General features: G+C 60.3%; 1 pseudogene; it reads left to right on the top strand.

Moving 5' to 3' along the window:
* The first annotated feature begins 363 nt into the window (after positions 1 to 363).
* On the top strand, positions 364 to 6537 carry LOC129046966 (Fc receptor-like protein 2; annotated as a pseudogene).
* The last annotated feature ends 1222 nt before the right edge of the window (positions 6538 to 7759 follow it).

Genomic DNA, 7759 nt, shown 5'->3' with positions numbered 1-7759 from the left:
GAGGTCACGTCCGTCCCCACGTGTAGGTGGCCCTTGGTGGGGGCAGGGTGGCCACAAGCTGGGCACAGGCTGTGGGCAGGGTGGGGACAGCCTGGGGACATGGTGGGGGATGCTGTTGCCAGGAGTGGGGGGCTCAGGGGATGTGGGGAACCAAGGATGGGTGTCCAGCAGAATGGGGGTCCAGGGGAATTGGGGTCTTCATGCCTGGGGGCATTCAGGGATGGGGGTGCTGTGGGAACATGGTCCCCAGGGATTTGGGGTCATGGTGTGTGGGTGCCAGGGCTGGGGGTGCAGGGGGAAAAAGGGGACCCTCGGGAATAGGGGCTCTGGGGAAGAAGCAGCCCATGGGATGGGATCAAGGCAATGGTGGTGCTGGGCAATGTCAGTCCTGGGATGGGGGTCCCCAGGGAGGAGAGACCAAGGCAATGGGGGTCCCATGGTTGGGTTCCCAGGGGAATGGGGGTGCCAGGGATGGGCAGTGGCTGGGTGGGCACGGGGGTCACAGCTCCTTCATGGGGTGCCTCAGATTTTAGGGGTGACTCAGAGCCCAGCACAGTCCCCACACTGGGGCACACCAGGGCTCTCCTGGGAGTCTCTGTCTCCCTGCCCCACTCACCCCTGGGTCAGGTCCCACCATTTCCTGGCTCAGCCATCCCAGGCAACACTTGATACCCAATTGGTTCAGACAAAATTACACATCCATAGAATAAAACCAAAAATCTTCCCCACACCTTTTTTTTTTTTTCCCAATAAAGAACAAACTCAGGAAAAATCAATCTGGCAAGGTATAAAATACTCTGGTTTATAGAATCCATTGCTTTCTCAACAAGACCCTCACAATAAAACACAAATCACAATGAAATGAGACTTTTTGGTTCCCTTTAGCAGCCCCCTGCTGCATCCCACAGCAGCGTTTGCTTGTGGATAACACAGAGGGTGGAATCTCCCTGAGTGTCCAACAGCTCTATGGGATTGTTCCCTGCCTGCTGGGCAGCAACCCAGCCCCTAAGGAAGCCTTTTCTTGGCCCATATTTAGGAACTCTTCCCATTTTTCACATTCCTAACCTGAAACTTGTTTGACTTCCCTTGGAGGAAGGGGAGAAGCTCTGTCCATCCTTGGGACAGTGCACAGGAATCTGTGGAAATGCCCCTGTGTGCCTCAGGGTCTGATTCCCTGGTAAATCCACTCCAGCCTGCCCTGAATTCCCCTGCCTGGGCACTCCCTGCTCCTGCTGTGACACCCCTGTTCCCCAGCCCCTCGTGTGCAGCCCCTGCTCAATATTTCCACACTTTTCCCTCTTCTTTGGTGGCCAGAGCCCAAATCCAAATATTCATTCCATGATGTTCCAGAAGTCTGCAGATTTTCTTCAAGAAGGAGCGTTCCAGTCAGGTTGTTGAGCAGATTGTTATTGTCTTTACAGTAGTTTTGTGGTTTTCTCAGTCCCTTGGGGCAAGGGACAAAATGATCAATTGCTGCATTTCCGGACTCGTTCCCTCACAGTCGCCTCTGCAGTGGGGGTTTCCAGCCAGCCCTGCTCTGAAAACCATCAAAGGCCCTCACAGAGCCACTGCTTGGGCTCCCTTTGGGCTTTGTGCTTCTTGCAGGGCTGAGCAAACCACAGGCAGGGCCTTTTTCCACCCACAGAATTCTCACCTCTGCAGCAGCTCTAAAGCTGCCAGAATCAAAGCCAAGGGGGCAGGGGGGACCCTCAGGTGCTGGCTGCCACCTGGGGCTGAGCAGAGCAGGGCTGGGCAATGGCCATCCCTGTGCAGTGGGGCTGGGCCATGGCTGGGCCCCACCCTTGCATTGACAGGGGTCCCCAGGATGTGCCACCCCTGGGACAGGCACCCGGCCAGGAACGTGCAGGGACATTTCTGGAACTGCCACACCTGGAACAGGACCTCCCATGCCAGGATGTGTCACCCCCTGGGACAGGATCCCCCCAGGACAGGAGCCTCTGGATGTGCTCCCCAGGACAGAACCCCCCCTTTCCCATCTGACTCTCAGCACAAACGGCCTCTTCCTTCTTGTCCAGGAAAAGGAAAGTGAAAGTGTTGAGGGGGCACAGCCCAACACCTCCATTCCCCAACAGCCTCCCCACCCTTCCCTGCACCCCCTGCTCCCCATTTTCCTCCTCCCCTGGCTCCCCCCAATCCATTCCTTGCTCAGGTGCTCCCCGGGATTGCTGATCCAGGAACGGGGGCAGAGGGCACCTGGCAAAAAAGTGAGGAAAATAAGGAAAAAAGAGAAATAAAGAGAGGAAAAAGTCAGGGGCAGGGGAGGGCACAGAGGCAGAGCTACCCAGGACCCCCATGTGATGCCTGCACAGGAAATGAGCACCCCAGGGGGGCAGTGCTGGGCCCTGGGTCACACCAAAATCTGAGGCACCCAGGGAAGGATCTGAGAACCCTGTGTCCATCAAGCCACTGCCCATCCCTGGCACCTCCGTTCCCCTGGACCCCAACCATGGCACCCCCATTCCTTCTGTCCCACCTTGCCTGGGAGCCCCATCCCTGTACTGACATTCCCCAGGATCTCCATGGCCCAGGAACGCATTCCCAAGGAACCCTCTCCTGTTCATTCCAAGCCCTGAAATCTCCCATCCCCCAGGACCTTCATCCTCTCAGCTCCCCCATTCTCCCATCATCCACATCCAAAGAACCCCCATCCCATGACTCCAAATCCCTGGAGCCCATGTTCCATCACGATTCCTATTCCTGAGTCTCCCCAGACCTGGGATCCCCATTTCCATGCCCCCGACCCCAATCCTTGCTGACTCCACCTCTTCAGGACCCCCATTGTTCAGGGACCCCATCCCTGGGACCCCCCATTCTCCTGCACACCCATCCCTGGCTCCCCAAACCTATTGAGCCCCCCCCTCCTGGGAACTCCATGTCCCACCTTGTCCCACCCAGCCTTGTCCCCAGCCTGTCCCTAGTTTGTGGCCACCCTGCCCCCACCAAGGGCCACCTACACATGGGGACGGACGTGACCTCGCTTCCTTCCCCTTCATCCAAAGAGCCGCCAGCCAGGGGAGCGGTGGCCACAGCAGCGAGTGACAGCCAGGGCACATGGCTGGGGACACCGGGATGGCCGGGAAGGTGGCGCTGCTCCTGTGGGGTGAGTGCCCCGGGCACGGGCCTGACACCCCAGGGATGGGGAGGGGAGGGGGCACAGGGGGGCTGCGGGGTCCCCTGAGGACTCCAATGCCAGCAGAGCCAGAGCATGAGGTCACCAGAGCCATGGGGTGGATGTGGGGATAGAGGAAGGGGGACAGGAATGTACTGCTGTCCCCTATGGGACAGTTTGGGGACATCTCCCACACCCTGTGCCCCCAGTGCCTCTGTCCCTGCAATGCCACCCCCACCCAGCCCTGTCCCTTCTCCCTTCCAGCCCAGACCCTCGGCCTCGCTGGTGAGTCCTCAGGGGATGCCATGGCCCCACCCCGCTGTCCCCATCCCCACACTGGCCCTGGCAGGCTGGTGTCCCCTGTCACCCACAGGTGCCCAGACCACCCAGCTCCTGGTGGAGCCCCCCTGGAGGCCGGCGGTGCTGTGGGACCGGGTGACCCTGACCTGCCAGGGCTCGGGGACCGCCAGTGCCACAACTTGGTACAAGGACGGGCAGCGCTGGGGGCAGCAGGGACTCGACCACCTGAGTGTCACTGAGAGTGGCACCTACACGTGTGACAGACCTGGCAGTGGGCACAGCCCCCCCGTTAGAGTCTTAGATGGTGAGTGGGGATCTTAAATCATCTGGGTGGCCGCTGATAGATCTGGGTGGGCTCCACTCTGTGGGTGGCCTCACACCCCTTGTGTGGTGCCCTGCACACAGGAACATCCCAGTTCATCCCAGTGCACCCACATGTCCCCAGTGCCATGGGGACACTCCTTGCACCTGTCTCAAGCCCCTCAGTGAGATGGGACCCTCCTGTCCCACAGATGAGCTGGTGCTGCAGGTGCCAGCACGGGCACTGCTGGAGGGGGACACAGTGACCCTGCGCTGCCGGGGCCAGCAGGACAACCCGGTCACCAGGGTGCGATTTTACCGGGAGGAGAAGAATCTGTGGGAGTCCCTCAGGGGAACCGAGCTGTCCCTGTCCCCTCTGCAGCTGCACCACAGCGGTCACTACAGCTGCAGTGGCTTGGTGAAGCCCTTTCTTTCACGGTCAGCAGCAGTGCCAGTGACAGTGCACGGTGAGCACCCCCACAGTTGGAATTCTGATCTCCTGACACCTCCCAAGCCCCTTCCCAGCAGACTCAGAGTCACAGTCCTCACCTCCCCTCTCCTTCCCTGAGCTCTTCTCGGTGCTGGTGCTGGAGGGTCCCCCCAAGCCCACCGAGGGGTCCCCCCTGACTCTCAGCTGCCTCAGCACCCCCAGCCCCCTGCGGCCCCGAGCCCCCTCCTGCACGTGTTCTACCAGGACAGGCAGGTGGTGGGGGGCCCGCAGGGGTCCCTGCAGTTGCTGGTGCCCGCCCTGGGGGTCTCCCACTCGGGGAATTACAGCTGCCAGGTGCACTCCAAGGGGGGGTCGTGCGGAAGAGCAGAGCCCGGCTCTGTGTCACGGTGCACAGTGAGTGCAGGGATGGGCATGGGGAGCCCTCACAGTCTGCTTGGGTCCCCCATCACTTTCTGGGGACCTCCATCAGTGCCAGGAGACCCCATCCCTCACTGGGTCCCTTCACCCCTCCCTAGGTCCCCTCACCCCTCTCTGAAGTCCCATCACATTCCCCAGGTCTCACCATCCCCTCCCTTGGGTCCCTGTACCCTCCCTGGATTCAGCCCCCTCCCTCACCAGGTGTCCCTTCCCTGACCCCCTCATCCTTCCTCGGAGTCTCTTTCAAGACCCCCCAGTCTCTTCGCCCCCTCTCCCTCACTGGGATCCCTCTTCCCCTCCCTTTTGCCCCAGGTCCCTCACTGTCCCCTTCTGTCACCCCCTCCCACAGGGGTCCCGCTCTCGGGGGTGTCCCTGTCAGCACAGCCCCCCAGGGGACAGGTGGCACTCGGGGACCGCCTGGTGCTGAGCTGCGTGGTGGCCACAGGGACAGGTCCCCTGTCCTTCTCCTGGCACCGGGAGGGCTCGGGGGCACTGCTGGGCACCAGCCCGCACCTGGAGTTTCAACACGTTGAGGACAAAGACAACGGCCAGTACCGGTGCCGGGTCAGCAATGGGGACAGCGTGGCCGAGAGTGACCCCCTGAATGTCACCGTCCTGGGTGAGCAGGACCCTCGGGCTGGGATTGACCCCAGCCACAGCACCCCCATCCCACCTCACCCAGTGCCAGCCTTCTTTATGTCCCCACAGTGCCTGTGGCCAATGCCACCATCATCCCCAGTCCCCCATCACACCAGGTGCATGCAGGTGACAACGTGACCCTGCGCTGCTCAGTGCAGGTGGGCTCAGCCCCTGTCACCTTCACCTGGCTGCACAACGGAAAGGAGGTGGCCCAGGGTCCCCTCCTGGAGCTCAGGGCCTTCGATGTGGGACATTTGGGCACCTACCAGTGCATGGCCACCAACCAGCTGGGACAGGACAGGCACCGCGTGTTCCGGGCACTCAGCCCTGAGCTGGCCCTGGAGGCGACAGCGTGGGACACAGAGAAACACAGGGTCACAGGTGGAATCACACAGGGTTACTCAGGGATGCAAGACCCCGGGGGTGATGGGTGACTCTGATGTGTCCCCCTCTGTTTCTTGCAGTGGCTGCAGGGATTGGTGGGGCCCTTTTGTTCCTGCTCCTGCTCGTGGGTGTCATTGTTGCCTGGCACCGGTGGCACTGTGTCGGTGTGTGACAACGGAGATGGGGGTCCCAGGGTGCTGTAGAGGCCCACAGAGTTGTGGAGGAATAGGGCGGCACCCACAGCCCCAGAAATGTGACTTTGGCTGGGAGTCCTGTAGGGTTTGGGCAGTTGCTGGATGGTCCTGCAGGGATGTTGGGGGTTCTTCATGGGGGCCCTGGGGGTGTTTGGGTGGTCTTTGTCCCAGCTGGGTTTGGGTGCTTGAGGCTGACTTGGTTGGGGCCACTTGAGAGGTTCACAGATTCTGGGGGGCTTCAGGGATGCTTGGGCATCCCATGGGGGTTCAGCAATCCTGAGAGGGGTCAGGGCCCTGGGACCCCACAGTGACTCCTCCTCTCTTTCTTTTGCAGCTGCCAGGAAGCACCAGGAAAGGTGAGTGGGGAGCTCAAACCACACTCTCCCCTTTTACCCGAACCCCCCAAGATCTCCCATTCCCTCCCCCACATCCCCTTTATTCCCCCAGGGCCCCCCCGGATCCCCCGGCCCCCCCAGAGGAGGGGGAGGTGCTGTACACCCACGTCGTGGTCACCAAGAGGGCAGGGGGTGAGTACGGGGGGGACACACGCAGAGGGACACGTCACCCACCAGTGTCACCCCACCCAGATCCCACAGCCCGTGTCTCTCGCAGCGTCCCCCCGTGCCACCACCCTCCAGCATCCCCAGGTGACCAACGCGGAGCTGCGGGGACCCCAGGGGCGACCACGGGAACCCGGTGACATCTACGGGAATGTGCTGTGACACTGGGGGGAACTGGGGGCACTGGGGGTCCCCACCCATGGGCACCCACTGATGTCTGTGCTGCCACTAAAAACTGCCCCTCCTGCTCCCCGTGGGGGCACAAAGATGCCAAAGGGCTGAGAGGAGAACAATTTCCTGAAACAGCAATGAAAGGGAATAAAACCAACAGAAACAGCAACAAGGTTCAGAGTCCAAAGGATCAGAAAATGAATGATTTCCTGGGAAAGCCCCCAAAATAGAGGCAAATCCCAGATGATTGCCCCAGCACATTTTCTCCACTAGGGGAACCTGCAGGGCCCTGGACCTTCCTTGTTCTGAAGTGGCCTTCAGGAGGCTCTGGATTCTCTTGTCCTCTGTCCCAAAACCCCTCCTCTGCCCTGTTCCCCACACATGGATGTCACAAAGGCCCTGGGGGGGTTCCAGAGCCTCCCCCTGTCCCAGGGCAGTCGGGATCAGGCCATGGCACAGGGTGAGGTGTCAGAGACAGGAAAAGTTTGATGTCTGGAGACATTTTGGAACACCTGTGTGTGGCAGGGTTGGGTCAGGCCTTGCTTTTGGTGAGACAGAGCCCCGTCTGTCAATCAGTCTGTCAGCCTTGGCACATTGGGGACAGCGTGACACTCTGCCAAAGCCAGCTCCTGAGTGTCCACATGACCAGAAGTGCCAGCTGGGGAGAGGGCCCTTGGTGGCCCTAATGGCTCAAAAGGCAGACCATGAGGTGGCCAACTCCCTGACCGTGTCTGCTCTTGGGTTGTCTGTCTCATCCACACTGGAACCCAGGAGCTGGCAACTCATTTAAATGAGAAATATCTGCCATGGAAAGTGGGAACATTCCTGGAATCGAAAGAAGACACATGTCTAAAATGTTTTTAAATTTCAAAAATGATGATGCTTCCAGGCAAAAGTGTAAGAAAAGTAATAGGGCTCTTTACTAGGAAATTTATAAAGCAGAACAGAACCAACAACACAAACGCAGAACTTTCCCTCCCGCTCAGCGCTGTTGGTTTCTGTGGCAGTTATAACCGCGGCCAGCAGGGGGTGCTGCAGGGAGCACTCCCGGCCAGCAGGGGGCGCCCCGCTCCAGCTCCATCCCCTCAGGGGCCATGGCGGCCTCGGGCAGGAGGGAGGAGGGCAAATCGCTCCTTTTGCAAACTCACGGCCACCAATCGGTCCCGGCACCACCAGCGGCAGCGGGCAGAAGCCGCCAAGGCAGCAGGTTGGA

Source organism: Molothrus ater, chromosome 29 (assembly GCF_012460135.2).
Source record: "Molothrus ater isolate BHLD 08-10-18 breed brown headed cowbird chromosome 29, BPBGC_Mater_1.1, whole genome shotgun sequence".
NCBI classification, from domain to species: Eukaryota; Metazoa; Chordata; class Aves; order Passeriformes; family Icteridae; genus Molothrus; species Molothrus ater.
This window is presented reverse-complemented; position numbering and strand designations above follow the sequence as displayed.